Source organism: Gossypium arboreum, chromosome 13, assembly GCF_025698485.1.
Source record: "Gossypium arboreum isolate Shixiya-1 chromosome 13, ASM2569848v2, whole genome shotgun sequence".
NCBI classification, from domain to species: domain Eukaryota; kingdom Viridiplantae; phylum Streptophyta; class Magnoliopsida; order Malvales; family Malvaceae; genus Gossypium; species Gossypium arboreum.
Genome location: NC_069082.1, coordinates 42,362,351 through 42,381,533, shown reverse-complemented (window position 1 = coordinate 42,381,533; position 19,183 = coordinate 42,362,351). Strand labels below are relative to the sequence as shown.

The 19,183-nt window shown below is 32.5% G+C and overlaps 1 long non-coding RNA gene across 1 annotated transcript; it reads right to left on the bottom strand.

Moving 5' to 3' along the window:
• Positions 1 to 277: 277 nt before the first annotated feature.
• LOC128286494 (uncharacterized) lies at positions 278 to 1,655 on the bottom strand. Its single transcript, XR_008277076.1, has 2 exons — positions 1,491 to 1,655; positions 278 to 547 (listed from the first exon to the last, which is right to left on the bottom strand). It is a non-coding gene; the product is annotated as an uncharacterized LOC128286494 (long non-coding RNA).
• Between the last annotated feature and the right edge of the window lie 17,528 nt (positions 1,656 to 19,183).

Here is a 19,183-nt window from a genome sequence, read left to right as displayed (position 1 = left end):
TAATGGAGTTCTACATTTTCATCCATGCAAAGCTTCATATGGTGTGATTTTAATGCTATTCTGGTAACTTTTGTCATAAGCAAATTCAACCAACGGAATAAACTTTTCCCAGCTACCTTCAAACTCTAATATACAACATCGAAGCATATCTTCAAGTACCTAAATTACCTGTTCTGACTGCCTGTCTGTTTGGGAATGAAAAGTTGTACTAAATTTCAACTTGGTACTCTAAACCTCATGTAATTTAACCCAAAATCTAGAGGTAAACCTCAGATCATGATTAGAAATGATTGATAATGGAACACCGTTTAATCTGACTATTTTTTGAAGCATACAACTCTGCCAATTTATCAAGTGAGTAATCCGTACGTACAAGTATAAAATGTGCAGAATTTGTTAACAGATCAACTATAACCTTGATTGCATCTTTCTTTCTCTGGGTTAATGTCAACCCCATTAGGAGGTCCATAGAAACACGCTCTCATTTTCACTCAGGAATCATTATAGGATGCGATAAGCTAGATGGAATCTGATGCTCGGTTTTTACCTGTTGAGACATAAGAAAGTTAGATACAGATTCAGAAATCTCACGTTTCATTCTCGGCCAGCGGTACATCTATTTCAAATTACAATACATTTTTGTGCTTCACAAGTGTAACGAATAAACACTGTTGTGAGATTCATTCAAAATATTCTGTTTCAACTATGAATCATAGTGTAAACACAATTTGTTACGGAAATATAAATTGCTATTTGCACCAATACTAAAATCGACTATTTGATCATTCTCAACCATTCTCCGTAATGCAATTCAATCAACGCATAACAATTGAAATGTAATTCATGCAATAAGAGTAAAACAATAAATTTGACATGCCTTGTCTTGTGATAAAGATTTCTTCTAGATAAAAATTTAACAAGATCACTGACCTCGATGCAACCACATTTGCCAATATCTTTAGCAATAAATATAATTATCTAATAGATGTCTACTTGAATAATTAAAGACTATTTATTAATAATTAAGTGACATAATTTTTCATTACTTATAACTTTTCATTTGCAACTATTAAAACATTATATAAAATTTGAAAATGTTGCAACATTCTTGAGGAAAATGGCAGCGCTTTTAAATTGAAAATGGTCAGTGACAAAAAACTGGGACAACTTGCATCCCTGCATGTGCATGACATTAACACTGTTCACCGACGTTAAAGGAAATTGGGAGTTTGGGACCAATCCATCGCTAAATTATTTCCCAGGTAAATATATTTAAGAAAATTCATTTATTCATGTATTTAGTATGTGGTCTAAAAATGTAAAATTGGTTCAAAAAATTTTGCTCTTGAAATCAATAGCTTCCCCGAAGACAGAACAACCAAATGAAAATAACAGAACTCCCATCGTCAGTAAACAAAACAACTAAAACCTTCCAAAAGAAGAAAAAAGAACCCATATAAAAAAAGAGAGCTTAAAAATCAGCGAGGTACCTGGAGAATTGATGAGCTGAATGATGAAGAGTTGATGAGATGCGGTAGAGAGCTGAACGGTGAAGAGTTGATGAACTGAACGGTGGAGAGTACTTTTCTCTCAAATGAGCGGCTTTAGCAGGAGGACGAAAGGGAAAAAGGGGGGAAGTAGAAGTTAAAGGCTTTCCGTATGATATTTTTCTTAAAACATTGGTTATAATTTCAATTTATTTTTAAGGTAATTTTAATTTTTATAGTGATAATTTTAAATAATTTATAAATTTATTTAAAATTAGTTAACTATATCTATTTGTTCTAAAACTTCCTTACAAAAATATTTATCATTATTTAACAAGAATTTTATTTATATTTTATATTTTTCAAAATATTAAAATATGCTTGAGTCTCTATATATTTTGTACATTTTAAATTTAATTTTTAACTTTTATTTTCAAGAATTTAGTCTTTATACTTTTTATATTTAAAATTTCAAGTACAACTGTAACATCATTAAAATTTTTCTATTAAATTTATGAGTGTAACATTTTGAAATTAAAGAAAATACTACCTAAGTAGAGTGACTAAATTTCTTAAAATAAAAGTAAAGAAACTAAATTTAAATAAAAAATGTTGGTAGTTAGTACATCTTTTAATCTTTTAAAATATAATTTAATTAATTATATCCATCACACGTCCATTGGAAAAATATTATTACTATGTATAATTTTAATCTTTGTCATGAAAATGACAATAACTATTTATAATCTCAATCAGGCACAATAATTTCTCTTCATTTATAAAGTTATTTTCTAAAAAGTAATTTAATTCATTAATTCATTAATTAAATTCATCACAAATTCGTCATAAAATTCAGCCAAGAAAGAAGAATTTGAAACAGGTATGCTATGTCAAACACAGACCTCTCCTCTTGGGTCAGTCAAACAGGCACTGCCTTTTAGCTTCAAATCCTTAATTCAAGAGACTTATGCTATCCTCAGCGATATTGTTATCACGGATCAGAATTTCAATATTTCTGTTGTGCAGGATCCATTATATGGCAAGCACAAAACATACTTTATTGTAACTCTTTGTTAACTCATCTAAAATTTTCTGAGAAGAAGAAGACTTAGAGAAAAATGAGAGAATTTAGAAGGCCATGGATATTATAGAACACACTGATCTTTTATTGATAGAAGGCTCCATGATCTTACATACTGATTTCTTCTCCTTTTATAACCAAATGAGGGATAATACAACAAAATAGTAAACAGTAATATTTTACATAAAGCAAACAGTTCTACAGACATTATTTTATAAAGTAAACAGTACCATTAGACATAATGTAGCTAATTATAGATGACTACTTTCAGCTGTTTCTGTTTGAGTGGGGGTACTGAGCACTATCCATGGAATCATCACTATTTGCTGTCATGTCTGGTTCCTCAAAAGCTCCGCTATCTTCATCCATATCTTTATTATCATTATCACCTTGTTCTTCTTGATGCATCTTTGAGAGATTGATTTGATTGCAATACCACGGGTATTCTTGGGACCATTCTGAGGGATTTGGAATGCTTTCATAATATTCCTGCATGGCTTTTAAGATTCCTTTGTGATAAGGTTTGTATCTTATAGGCCATGTGTCCCAAGGAGCATCAATTTCTGGAGGTGGCCATATTTCAAATGGGATAACCTTGTTGAGTTGGCAGAGGAACTTTTGTATGATCCTGTATTGCACATCATGTTTTCTGATACCTTCATCAAGAACTTTATGAATCCAAGTGGTAGGAAATGATCCTAACTGGGTTGCTTTTCCTCGTTTAGCCAGATATTGAAGCTTGTAAAAGATGATGATCATATAATCTCCTTTATTTTCTTGATAATATTGATTAATCATGTTCAACCATTGTGTTAGAGGATAGAACCAACATAAAAAAGTGAAAAAATTTTGATGTTGTGGTTCAACATTTCCACTAATGGCTTTTACCAAAAAATAACGGAGATCAGGAATGAGAAACTGAATGGTTATGTGGTGGAGATGAGTGAGATACCACAAGAACCATTTTACCTCATCTGGTTGTTCTACAAATTCAAACTTGATAGGGTGGATGAAAGGATAACCAGGATGTACACCCCATGGTCGTAGGATGAGTCCTCCAAAGCTTTTAAAGACTTGAATTTGGTATTCAAACATCATGTCCTTTGTCTTTGAATGAAAGGTTCCTTGTTCAATCAGAGTCATCACTTCAGGTGGAAATTTTGGATTGAGGTTTGGAGCAACAGGTAAGAAGTAGGGAAAGTGGAGGATGAGGAAGATTGTCTGTACATTATGATAGGCCTGGGCTAGAAAATTCTTTTGTAGGCAAGGATTTCTGGTTTGGGTTTAGAGAGTAAGTTTTTGGGCCTGGAAAGCAAATCAACAAGGACATTTTGTTTTCCTTTTATGTGTTTGGCATCAAACTTAAACTGAGAAAACCATTCAGCCCATCTAAGGAGTTGGGGATGAGGTACTATTTTCTGTTTGGATTTAAGCATTTGTGGGAAGGATGACATGTCCATTTCAATAATAAAATAGTATCCTATAAGATGAAATTTGAATTTTTCAATACCTCTTTTAACAGCAAGGATTTCTTTGAAAGTGGAATGATAATGGATTTCTGCATCTGTGACTCTTCCACTTTTGTATCCACATAGGTGTCTCTTTCCATTGTTTTCTTCAAGTAGGATTGCTCCCGAATATTTGTCACTAGTATCAATTTGTAGAATTCTCTTTCCATCAGCAGGAATTTGGATGGAGGCAAGTCTTGAGTCAATTCCTTTAATCTTTTCACTGCTCTTGTTTCAGTGGAAGACCAAAGGGAGAATCTTTCTTGAGCATTTTTGTTAGAGGGTTAATATACTTAGAAACTTTAGGAATAAAATTTCTAAGATAATTAACTATCCCTAAAAATTGTTGTACCTGTTTAAAGACAGGTTTTTGGATGGAAACCTTAGGAGTTCTTGGGCAATATGAGGTCTTGGAGACTATCTTCCATCTTTGATCTCCATTCCCAGAAATTCAATCTCTGATTTGTTGATCTGCATCTTTCTTTTTGAAAGCATTATCCCATATTTACAAATAAGGGATTTGAAATTTTCAAGGAGCTGAGGATGAGATTATTCATCTTGGTTGTAGAGTAAAATATCATCAATGTAAACTAAAGCATTTTTCATCAAATGATGAAAAACCTTTATCATTGCTTTCTGAAAGAGAGAAAGAGCTGCCTTCAATCCAAATGGCATTACCTTCCACTGGAAATGTCTGTTAGGAATGCAGAATCCTGTCTTTGGTCTGTCATCAGGATTTATTCCTAGTTGCCAAAATCCAACTTTAAGATCAAACTTGGATAAGACTCTTGCCTTTGCTAGACTTGAAAAAAGTAAATCTTCGTTTAGCAAAGGGAACTTGTCGCCTTGGAGGAAATAATTAAGAGGTTGATAATTTATTACCAATCTTAATTTTCCTCTGATTTGCTCAGATCTTTTGTTAACATAAAAGGCTTCGCATACCCATTGAGAGTCTGATGGCTCAATCAAATCTTGTTGTTAGAGTTCTTGACATTCTTGTTCTGCCAGTAATAAATGATCTAGATTCATTCCTTGATGACTGGCCTTTGTGGGATTAATATCTTCATTTTTCTTGAAAGGAAGATGAATGAAGAATTCTGAGTTTTTCCATAAAGGATTTGGGCATTTTTTCAGGAATTCTGAATGAGAATCTGCACATGACTGGGTTTTCAATTCCTGAATGATTTGGAGGATTTTTCCTGATTGGATAGAAAAAAGTTTTGGTATTTTCACAAAAGGATGGAAAAGATTTTTGAATCTTACTCCGTCTGGGAGTATTCTCAATTGTTGGGCTTTTATGTAGACGTCAAAACCTACTACAATATCTTTTCCTGGGAGTTTTGAACCAAGTACTGTAGTTTTTACACAACAGCCTGGGAAGAACTGAATAGTAATGGGTTTACTAATCAGATGGGTAGCTAAAAGATGATCAACAACAGAATTAAAGTACCTTACATGGGGCTTCCACCATTCTAGAGGCAAAACATCCGGGTTCATGATGGTTTCAGCTACTCCAGTATCTATAAAGTCAATTATAATAATAGGCTTACTATATTTGTCTAAATAGATCTTGACAGGTACATGAGGAACTGGGACTTCAGAAAGATTCTGAACTTTAGCTTGCATCATCTGTATATCTGAATAATCTAATTCTGGCTCTAAAGACTCGTTAAGACAAGTAGGAATAGCACATTGTTTTTTTTGATGGTTCATCTTCAATAGAGCAGATGGACTCAATATCATCTTCTTCTCGTATTTTAATCGCTGATTGTCTCACCATTTGTGCTATTTTCTTGGCTTGTTTGTTTTTTGGACAACTTTTTGAAAAATGTCCCTTTTGATTACAGATGTAGCAACGATCAGATTTTGTTTACTTTCTTTTTTTCTTGAGATATCTCCATTGAGGCTTGACTCTTTTCTTTCTTTTTGAAGTATTTCTTGAAAAAGATTGTTTCTTGAAATGCTTCTTCTTTTTTGTGCGACAGTTACATAACTGATCTTTTGCACATTTGTACTTCAAATAAGAATCATCACAGGCTTTATCAATCTTCTTGTCACCGTGGAGATAACCTTTAAATATCGTTCTTCTGTTGCAGATATCTTCTAAAGCAATAAAGACTTCTTGTTGAAGTTCCCCAACTGTGATTTGGAGAATGTCTTTATTTTATTTTTGAAGAGCTTGGTTGATTGCAACTTGAATGGGATTTGGAAGAGATGAATGGATAACTGGCTTGAGATTTGGATTTAAGCCTAAAGCACAAAATAACTTGGTCATTATTTTAAAGTGCTTTGCTAAATCCTTTTTGCTGTATGAACAACATTTTATTTTGTAGAATTCCCTTCTTTTCAGAGTCAAAAAATCTTTAGGGTTTCCTACAAAATGTTGATGTATGATTCTGACTGGCTGGGTCAAATCTTGAAGGACTAGAAACTGCATTTGATCATGTTGGGTGATAGCATTCCACCAATCTCTTAACATTCCCGTGAATCTGGAAACAAATTCCATAAGAATGTTGTAATTGTTATCTTCAGTTAATTTGCGAGTTTCTAACCAAGAATGGAATTCTTGGAATCTGTCTGGCCATTTTGCTGGTGGCAAATCATCAAGAGTGAAAGTGGTTCTTCCTATGGAAGTTTTTGGCATCTGTCTTTGGGGTGCAGAAGATGATTCTAGCATATCTTGTATTTATTCATCACTTGGTTCTTCCACTTTGGTTGTTTGGAAGGCTTTCAGAAGGTTTCCATCCTCTGTCTCTGTTTTTTTTTATGAAGATTCTGATGCTTCTGGGGTGCTTGTATTTTCCCATAAATTAGATTTAGTATCATCTGACTCTTGCTCTCATTGATCTTGCAAGGCTGAGATTCTTGAGATTGTAGACTTTGTGTAATCCTTTAAAAAAGTAGTTAAATGATTTTGATGTTCAATCTGGATCATCAGAGACTTTGAAATTTGTTTTGGAGGAGGCGATTTTCGTGGTGATTCTTCTAGAATTGGCCTATTTCCAAGCTTCTTTTCTGGTTGGTAAGCTTCACTTTCACTGGGTATCTTTGCTTCTTCAGCAACCTTTTTCTTTTTCTTTTCAGCTTCTTGCTTCTTAATTTCTAAAAAGATCTCGTACATACTTGGTTTAGTGCATTTTAAAAATTCTGGAAAAGTGATTCACACTCCCTCTGTTGAAAGAGAACTATTTTTTCTGATCGAAGGAAACAATTCGATCATTTTTGTTCTCTAAGGTGGCTCAGTAATTCTTCCTGTATCTTGAAGAGTCTTGATCTGGTCTTTTAGCTTCTGGATTTCTTTTTCTCTTTGAGCAAGATGAGAAAAGAAATCTTGTCCTAGTGCTGCTGGTTCTCTTGCTACTGCATCTAATCTTTTTTGCAAAAGGTCGATAAGATCTCTGACCATCTTAGTGTTGTCATTTATCTTTGCTTCAATAGTTGAGATCTTTGTATCAATCCTTTTTAAAGCATGATTTTGAGCAATAGCACTTTTTGTTTGCCAGTTTAGAGTGGCTTCTGCAGCACTTATTTTTTATGGTGCACCGGAAATATCTGTTTGAATTTTTAAAGGGATTTTTGGTGCATGAGTGTAATTTTTCTCTGAATACTCTTCAAGAGGAGGGAATTCTTTTTCATATGACACAATAGGTTGCATCATACAAACTGTAGGGACTGGGTTTTGAGAAGCAAGGAAATCTGGGTTTTTCTTAACCCACTTGTTTATTTTTTTGTAACAGGGCTGAGGGAAAAGTTTCTATCTTGATGGTTTTGGATTTTTTGCAGGAGGTGAAGTGGATGATATTGAAGAAGGAGGAGAATAAGGTTTACAAGGTTCTAGTGGAACCTGTGTATTTTATAAAGATTTGTGAGATGAGTAATCAATAAGGTAAATAAATTTACCATTATCTTCTCCGAGAGGACCAATAGCTAGATCTCCTTCCATCCATCCATCTCTTGTAAAACTCTGATTGAGTGGAATTTTTGTTTTTCTTTTTCCTTCCTGACTTTGATGCGGTTTTGTCCACGCTATCAATCCAGGCGGTCATTCTATCATCTGCACATAACTCACATGAGCAATTTAGAGCCCAAGGACAATGTCCAGTTACAAGGTCTTTAAACATATACAAAGGTTTTCCATCTGCAGAAAAACTTTGTATCAGGCTTCTTTTTTGGCCGGATTCTCACAATAGGCAACAACAATCTAGATCATCTTGATCATGTAGTTGTGTTGGACTTTCAATTGGTTGCATCATCAGTTGCGTCGGGAAAATATTAGGATTCTTTGGACTTTAAAGATGATTGTGGTCAAACTTGATCTCAGTTGTTCCATCTTCCTTAGATGTGATCTTACTTATAGTAGATTGGATTGGTTGGCTATGCTCAAGTATTTATTCATAGCTAGTAATCCATTTTTCTGGGAGGAGTTTTATGAGTTCCTTCTTTGGAATCTCTTCCTTGGAACATGAACACAGTGAGGCTGATCATTTATGTTTATTGAGATGAGTAGGGAGTCATCTGTTCCATGCCTTGAAAGATTAAAGGCATGATCTTAGATTCTGTAGACGATCTGATAATGGAAGGTTGCAGCAATAGCTGAAGCTACTTATGGTGCTCCTGCTATTTGAATTTGGACTTTCAAAGCTGTGGTAGATTGGGATCTGCCAATGCCATGGTAAAATTTGGAAATAAAGTGACCACTATAAGGCCAAAATTCAGAGTTGCTTCCATAGTAGCAATACATGCATTTTTTTTATTCCAAATATCTAGAATCCAAAGTGCAATTGTTGCCACTACAGGCTTTCCAGCTGTGCCATGGTAGTTTAGAGCAAGTCGTATGGCTCCAAAATGGATATGAGTATATCCTGTGTGTTTCCACTTTGCTAGAATTTCTGCTAGAATTTCTAGTGTGACAAACTGTACTGGTGAGGCTACAGTAATAGGATAACTATCAAACCTTGAAGCTTGAATGTATTCCCTTACTTGTTTAGCAGAACCTTTGATTAAGGTCTTGATAGACTTTATAGGAGAAAAGGCAGAATTTCTATCAGCAGCATAAGGATTTACAGTAGGAAGATCAGTAGGCTGAACTTTATCTTCTTCACTTAAATATTCTATTTCATAAAGGGAAGAGATCTTTTTTGCAGAATGGGATTTAAGAGGAAAGTCTGGTAGAAAGAAGGGAGTTGAAGAAGTTGAAGGTCTTGCTAACATATTTTCAGTCATGATTGAGAGTTTTCTCTAAATCTTTCTATCTTAACAGAAATATAATAGATGAGTTGTTGAACCTGTGGCTCCGATACCAATAATGGGGAGGATAGTCACAGGAATTGCAAGAAAGAAGAATTTGAAGTCGGTACTCTATGCCAAACACAGACCTCTCCTCTTGGATCATTCAAACAGGCACTGCCTTTTAGCTTCAAATCCTTAATTCAAGAGACTTATCTTATCCTCAGTAATATTGTTATCAGTGATCAGAATTTCAATATTTCTGTTGTGCAAGATCCATTATATGGCAAGCACAGAGCATATTTTATTGTAACTCTTTATTAACTCATCTAAAATTTTCTGAGAGTCTATCACTAAATTTCGTCGCAATGAATAGTTGAGTTTGAAAAGTTTTTTTTTGTCGTTGTCGCTAGTCCGTCGCTGATAGCCTATAACAGTGGTAGAAATTTGTGATGGAAAATTTTTGTCACTGTTAAGACAATTTCTAGTAGTGAATGTTTTAGTTAGTATTTTTATAAAAATATTATTTTGACTCTTTTTAAATTGTTGGTGGTTTTTTTTAAAGTTAATAATCAAATTTAGCTAAAAAAAGGCTAAATTAGCAATAGAAATAAAAATTAAATTAAATGGTAAACTATACATTAGTCACTAAACTATGGGCAAGATTTTGTTTTAGTCAATTTAATAAAAAAAAAGTTACAATTTGATCGCTAATGTTTTCGATTTTTTTAGTCACCCGACTTGTAAGTAGACTTTTTGAGTTGGTATAATAATAAATCTACTCATCGGTTTCTATACTTTCTACCAATTTGACCTGATTATGCATAAAATGATAAAAATTTAAAATTCTTTCTAAAAATTTAGAAAATTATAAAAAATAAAATTTATATAAAAGTAAATAAAAATTAAAAATAAAATAATGAGAGAGAAAATAAGGAAAATTATTTTAAACCCTCCAAGTTTTCTCTTTATATTATATGAATAGAAATATCCAATACTCAATCCCCAAAATAACATAGAAAAAATACATTAAGCAAAATTATTACTATTTTTATTTTTTACCTCTTCTATCTCTTGACATAGCTTTTTCATTATAAGAAAAGAAAATAATCAGAATATAATTTATTTTTACAAATTGAATTTTGAAAAATAAATTAAATGAATTTAAATTATGAATTGAGTGTGAAAAAATATTCTAGTATATTTTGTTTTTCTTTGTGCCTAAAAAAATGGTATCGAATCAATTTCACAAGCCTCTTTAATATCAATTTTATTATTCTTTAAGGGCATGAGACTTGACTTGAAGACATTACTAATTTGGTTTCGAGAAAAACTTGAAAAAGTATATAATGATCTATTTTTGTTTTAATTTGTTATTGCATTCTATTAAATGATAATTTTCTTTATTTTCCATACATATTAATTCTTCAACAACATATTCAAGAATTTATTTCTCTAGAAACTTTATATAGAATTTTCTATTTTAAATAATTGAGTTTTTCATAATTTTTATATAGAATCAAGGTCAAAGTGATAGAAAATATAAAAGCTAAGGACTAAATTTGTTATTATAACAACTAAAAAAATACTACTTAACAGACAAGTGAAAAAAATATATTTTAAAAACATTAGAGACAAAATTGTAATTTTTTTAGTTAAAAAACCAAAAAGAAAATTTATTCATAGTTTAGTGCGTTCTTAACCAATGAGGTGAACAAGGGAAGAAGATTAAGGAAGGATATCCGAGAGAAGGATGACAGTTGGGAAAAGATCTCTATTTTTTTGGGAGAGTCTGGAGATCCAGGGGAAAAAGAAGTTGCCTATGAGCTGTTTAAATGACCCTTTTATTGTGGGGGACAAGCTTAGCTATGAGTCCTAAGATCGTTGAGTGGAAGTTTGATTTAATACCTTTTGTAACACCCCTAACCCGTAACTGACATCGGATTAGGGTTACGAGGCATTTCCAGATAGATAGAACATTTCAGACCAATTCAGAATCACAGATATTTAACATCATTTCATAAGCAATCATCTCTTAAGATGGTCTACGAGACCTAAAACGTATGTTTAAGAACGCTTAGAGCTAAACTGAATACATTCATAAAATTTAGAACATAGAAAATTTTACAATTCTATTGAGGTCACACGCTCGTACGTCCAGGCTGTGTGCCTCACACGGGCATCAAACACACCCATGTGAACCAGCTGTGCCAAACCAAGGTAACCATACTGACTTTCACCCACAGCCAATAGGCACGCCCGTGTGCTATGGTCGTGTGATACTTAGCTAGCTACTGACTTTAGCCTACGGCCATATGACACACCCGTGTCCCTTGACCGTGTGGCACCAAGCAGGCTTGATGTAAGCCAATTTGCCACCCCTTTTAGAGGTCATCCCTACAAGCCATAATAGACAACATTTGTACTTAAATTTTCAACCAATTCCATACTCACGACATGCTTCATTATAACAAAAACATATTAGTTCATAAAACACTACAACCATACACCATTTGGCACCTTCAACCAAAAATGAAAACTATATACAACATTTCATTTGCTAGCCAACTCCCATGGCATAATATATACACATCAAAACTCATATACATAGACCTTCTAGCCTATTCATGCCATACTTTAAAATATTTACACTTTCAAAAGTACCAAAATGAGATCGATAGTGTGGTGATGATCCTCGACTATCCCCGAGCCTTCAGTAGCTATGATAACTGAAAAACAAACAGTAATCACACAGAGTAAGCTACAAAGAGCTTAGTAAGCCAAATACAATTGGTCTAACTATTAAAGCATATAAGTTCAAATCAACCATAAAAATTCATAACCATTTCATAGAATAATTTATAAACTTAACCATGCTCCTTTGTTTGCATATCTGTCATGCTTCATTTCCATACATATTTCACAGAGACAGAGTTTTTCATATTCAGAAATTTAGTACGATACAAACATACCTATATAGGTTATACATTTCATATACTCAATCTCGATTTAAAGACGCTATCATCGACGGTCGAAAGCGATCTGAGATGCTCATAAACAAATACAATGTCGATGTCCCGGACGTGGTCTTACATGTAATTTAATATCGATGCCTCTGTCCCAGACAGGGTCTGACACAAAATCAGATGCGATGTCGATGTCCCAGACATGGTCTTATACGTAATTCTCAATCGAGGCCTATGCCCCAGACACGGTCTTACACGATGTCTCAGACAGATGTCAACTTTTCTTAGAAACATACAGAGAATTTTCAGATACTAACATATTGTAACACCCCGAAAATTTATACAGTAAGATATTACTCTTAATATAGTAAAATAAGGAAATAAAGTGACAAGAAAAGGAAAATTGAGTTATGTCACTGGGAAGTATATTATGACATATTAATTCAAGAAAGGACTAAATTGTAGAAGTAAGAAAAGTTTTGTGGCCCAAGAGTAAATACTCAAAATTTGAGGGATTAAAGTGTAAATATGAAAATTTTGAAGGGCTAATAGTGCAAATATTTTAAGGGGGGAAGGATCTAGAAACCAAGGAAAAATTGATGAATTAGGACCAAATTGAATAGGTGAAGAATTATGATGGACTAAATTAAAATTTTACCAAAATTAAATGATGATTCCATAATGGAATTTTAAAAGATCACAAAGGGTCAAATGGTCAATTGAAAGAGAGAGAAATCTAGAAAGTAATGATGATGTTGGAGATATTTTAGATTAATTAATTAATTAATTATTAGATATTAATATTTTAATTTGATTTTTTATATGATATTTTATTATTTTATTATTATTTTATTAATATATATAAAGAAAGAAAGATGAGGAAATTCTCATCCATTTTCCATGCATTCACGTTAGGAAGAAGAGAAGATAAGAAAGAAACTTTTCATTCTTTACAATTTAGTCCTTCTACCAAAAATTCACCATTTTCACCTAGAAATCAAAAGAATTTCCATAGCTACCAAGGGAGAAAAATGTTAAGGAGACTATGGGGAGTTAGAATATCAAATTGGATTCAAGGAATAAAAGCTGGTGGAGAGAGAAAATCAAATTAAAGATTGGAATCAATAGAACAAGGTAAGTACATCAATATTTCAATATATTTTTAAGTTTGTTATTACTGAGAAAACATGGAAATAATGTTATAGTAGAGTCTTCTTATATAAGATTCTATGATCTTGATGAGTTAGTGAAGGGAAATAGGAGAAAGTGATGGAAAATATTGTAGAGGAAGGGAATAAGGGTGTTATAAACATGGTAAATAATATCTTGCACTAAAACAGTTTTGGATAGTAGTAGTAAGCTAACTTTGAAAAATCAGAAAAAATTTTGTAAGTTTTATTAGAGGTTGAATAAAAATGAATTTAAAGCTTATTGATTCTAGTTTCTTATAGAAGAAACAGTGTAAGCAACGGAATTGTATATCATGAAATATGATAAATTTTGTGAGACAAGGTCAGAATGATTTTGGGTTCCTCTGTTCTGATTTTGGAAAATAATAAAAAATTGGATAAAAATAATTAGGGCTTAAGTTTATATGTTTATAATCCTAAATGAGTCTATTTTCAATAGAAACAAATGAAAATATCATTTGAATCCTGTACGAGGAGATAAATAATTTTTAGTAAAGAAGGGCCAGAACTGTTAGACAACAGAATAGAAGTGACTTTAAAGAATAAACTGTATTTATTGGCTAAGCCAAAAATTCTGAAACTTTTATGGTAAGAAGATATGTAAGTCTAGTTTTAGGGAAAATTATATGATCTTAATTTTGATGTCTTTAGCTCAAGATATAAATAATTTAGTTACTATGGCGCAAATGGACAGTTTTGAATATACATATAAGTGAATAGTAAAAGTATTGATAATGCTACTTGTAGCATGTTATATAAATTAAGGATGAGGAATGGAGAGATGGAGGAGGAGAATATGTATGAATATTCAGCTAGCATGGCTAATTTGTATGTTTTAGGCTCAAAGACTAAATTGAATAAAAGTAAAATTTTAGGGGCAATTTTGTAAGGATATCAAAAATGACCAATTTGAAGGAAATGAATTGGCTTACTGTTTAAATTAATAAATTGAATGGAATTATCAATTTAGATCAAGATCGGATGAAAATCGGGAAAAATGAAAAATTATCAAAAGGCCCCTAAATCTGGGTATTTTTGCAATTTTGTCAGGTAAATTTGTGTATCATAATTGAGATGAAAATATGTTAAATTGTATGTTATATTGGGTTGAATGTGAAATATTAGTACATTCAGTATAATATGAAACAATATGAATACAAAATGAATTATTACCATATATGCTTGAAATATATATATAATGATTTGTACATGTTATATAGACACATAGTGTGGAAAGTATGTGCATATAGATTTGATTTATGTTAAGTTTTATATGAATTATTATCGAATAAATATCGTGAAATATATGGAAATTATGATACATGAAATTTTAATATAATGAAATAAATGATTTTAAATGGTAAGAGAATGTATATTCCATGACATGCACATATATGATTATCTTTGATTTATTGATATAAGGAAATTATGTAGGTGGAGACAATTATTAAACTCAAGTGTGACGTGTAGATAAATATATAAAATATGCGTAAGTATACTAACAATGTTGATTGATGCTAAGACAAGTGCCAAGCTATTGATTAACTAATAATATATTTATCTATATAACGCATTGAATCGGTAAGTATTTAACAGAAATTTTTGCTAAATGATATGTAAATCCGAGTAATGCTCTGAAACCTTATTCCGGGGACGGATACGTGTTAGGGGTGTTACATTTAGAGAATTTCCTCATCTTTCTTTCTTTATATATACTAATAAAATAATAATAAAATAATAAAATATCATATAAAAAAATCAAATTAAAATATTAATAACTAATAATTAATTAATTAATTAATTAATTAATTAATTAATCTAAAATATCTCCAACATCATCATTACTTTCTAGATTTCTCTCTCTTCCAATTGACCATTTTGCCCTTTGTGATCTTTTAAAATTTCATTATTGAGTCATCACTTAATTTTGGTAAAATTTCAATTTAGTCCCTCATAATTTTTCACCTATTCAATTTGGTCCTAATTCATCAATTTTTCCTTGGTTTCTAGATCATTTCGCCTTAAAATATTTGCACTATTAGCCCTTCAACTTTTTCATATTTACACTTTAATCCCTCAAATTTTGAGTATTTATTATTGGGCCACAAAACTTTTCTTACTTCTACAATTTAGTCCTTTCTTGAATCAATATGTCATAATATACTTCCCAGTGACATAACTCAATTTTCCTTTTCTTGTCACTTTATTTCCTTATTTCACTAAATTAAGAGTAATATCTTACTGTATAAATTTTCGGGGTGTTACACATATTATCTTACTTTACTCCAAATATATTCATCCGGCACTCAAGGCCATCCAATGCAGATTACAGTTTATATGAGTAGAATTTATTTCAATTAACACGTAATTGTAATTTGACTTACCTCAAACGGATTTCAAATAAAACGAGTCGACTATTCAACTATTTTGGACTTCCCCCGATCTAAGTCCGATTTTATTTGTTCTTGATCTAATACAATACAAATTCAACCATTCAATCATTCATTTCATTCAATATAATTCATATACACATATTTAGGGCACTTTGCATTTTAGCCCTTACATTTTCACACTTTGACAATTTAGTCCATTTTTCATAAAATCACAAATATGCAAAATTTCTTTGCAACAAGCGCTAGCCGAATTTTCAAGGCTTCTATATAAGCCCATACAACATGTTTAATTCACTCCTTCAAAACCTCATTTTCAAAATTTAACCCAAATAGCTCAATTTCATCAAAAACTCAAAGACAAAACTTATCAACCATCTAACAAGCCTTCATAATTCATTCAAAAACATCAGAAAACTCATGATATCAACAATGGCATTTCATGAAATCTTTAACAGAAACAGAAATTCAGACATGGGTTTTGAAGAACACAAAACAACGATCACAGAAACGTAGAAATTATCAAAAATCGAACAAATTTCATACCTCAATTTAGCTACCAAAGTGCCGAATGTACAAAAGCTTCAAACCCTTCTTTCTTTGGCTGATTTTTCGGCTAATATCCATGATTTGTTTTCATTTTATTATAATAAGCATTGTAATCACCTTTTACCAGTTTGCCTTTAATGATATAACATTAAATTCACCAACTACATGGCCATTTTTGTCCAACATTAAAACAAATGGTAAATTTGACATACAATGACTTTTATTTTAAAAGCCAAGCCAAGCCAAATAGGTGCTTTAGCATCTAGCACTCAACTTTTACACTTTACGCGATTTAATCATTTTTCATAATTAAGCACAGAAACAGACAAATTAAATCACAGAAATTTGACAGATGTAAATTCACATATCACAGACACAGAAAATAATATTAAAATATTTTTTAAACTCAGATTTGTGGTCCCGAAACACTATTCTGACTAGGGTCAAAACTGGACTATTACAATTCTCCCCCTTAGGGATTTTCGTCCCTGAAAATCATACCGTTAAACAGATTTGGATATTGTTGTTTCATAGCATCTTTAGATTCCCACGTGGCCTCTTTTAACACCGTGTCGATGCCACATCACTTTAACCAATGGAATTTTCTTGTTTCGCAACTATTTAACCTCACGAGCTAAAATACGGATCGGCTTTCTTCTTAAGTCATATCAGACTGAATTTCAATCTCAAACGGTGAAATTACATGTGAGGGATCAGATCTGTATCGTCTAAGCATCGATACGTGAAACACATTATGAATCTTTTCTAACCCAGATGGTAGCCTCAATCTATAAGCAACCGGTCCAACTCGCTTGATGATTTCATACGGTCCAATGAACATCGGACTCAACTTGTCCTTTTTGCTAAGTCGGAACAGTTTCTTCAACGGAGATACTTTCAGAAACACTTTATCACCGACCTTAAATTCGATATTTTTTCTTTTCAAATCTGCATATGATTTCTGATGATCAGAGGCAGCTTTCAGACTATCTCGGATTACTTTCACTTTCTGTTCTGTTTCTTTTATCAGATCAATACCGTAAATTTTATTCTCACTGAGCTCAAACCAGTATAACGGAGTTCTACACTTTCTACCGCATAAGGCTTCGTACGGTGCCATTTTAATGCTCGATTGAAAACTATTATTATAAGCGAACTCAATTAAAGGTAAGTATTGTTCCCACGTACCTTCAAACTCAAGAATACAACATCTCAACATATCCTCGAGTATCTGAATAATCCGTTCTGATTGACCATCTGTTTCCAGATGAAAAGTGGTGCTAAAATGCAATTTAGTACCCAGAGCATCTTGCAATTTCTTCTAGAATCGCGATGTAAATCTCAAGTTTCTATCAGACACTATTGACAATGGCACACCATGCAATCTCACAATATTAGAAATATAAAATTCAACTAGCTTATCAAGCAAATAATCAAACCAAATCAGAATAAAATGAGCTGATTTCGTCAAACGATCAATTACAACCCAAATTGCGTCTTTCTTTTTCGGAGACAGGGGAAAACCCGAAACAAAATCCATGGTCACTCGATCCCATTTCCATTCCAGAATCATAATCGGTTGTAATAACCCAGATAGCACCTGATGCTTAGTTTTAACTTGCTGACAGATTAAACGTCTCGAAACAAAGTCAGAGATATCTCTTTTCATTCCTGGCCACCAATATAGTTGTCTCAAATCGTTATACATTCTCATACTTCCCGGATGTAAAGAAAATCTACTACTGTGAGCTTCATTCAAAATCGTTTGAATCAAATCTGGATTTCTTGGAACACAAAGTCTATTTCTGAACCTCAGACAGTCATCATCATCTATTCAGAATTCAGAATCTGAATCTGAATTACACTGAGTTCGTTTAGCCATAATCTCATTATCAATCTTCTGAGCTTCGATAATCTGTTGTAAAAACAAAGGTCTCGCTTTTAATTCAGCTAAAACTGAACCATCATCAGACAGAACTAAAAGAACATTCATTGCAAATAGCGATTTTTGACTCAAAGCATCAGCAACCACATTTGCTTTTCCCGGGTGATAATCAACCACAAGTTCGTAGTCCTTTAGCAGTTCTAACCATCTTCTCTGTCGCAAATTCAAATCTTTTTGTGTCATTAAATATTTTAGACTTTTATGATCAAAAAACACGTGACATTTCTTACCAAACAGATAGTGATGCCAGATCTTCAAAGCAAACACAATGGCAGCTAACTCAAGGTCGTATGTCGGATAGTTCTTCTCATGCGGCTTTACTTGTCTCGAAGTATAAGCAACAAATTTTCCTTCTTGCATTAAAACACAACAGAGTTTGTTCAACGAAGCATCACTATAAACAACGAATTCTTTACCTGATTCAGGTTGCACAAGTACGAGAGCTTCAGTTAACAAAGTTTTTAACCGATCAAAACTTTTCTGACACTTTTCAGACCATTCAAATTTTACATCTTTTTAAAGCAATTTTGTCAACGGAGTTGCTATCACAGATAAATCTTTTACAAATCGTTTGTAGTAACCGTCAAGTCCTAGAAAACTACGGACTTCAGATACATTCCTCGGAGGCTTCCAATCCAGAATAGTTGAAATCTTACTCGGATCAACTCGGATACCGAATGCTGATACAATATGACCCAGAAAACCAACTTCTCGCAACCAGAACTCACATTTACTAAACTTTGCATACAACTATTTATCTCGCAGAGTCTGTAGCACTATTTCAGATGTTCAGCATGCTCAGATTCATCACGTGAATAAATCAAAATATCATCAATGAATA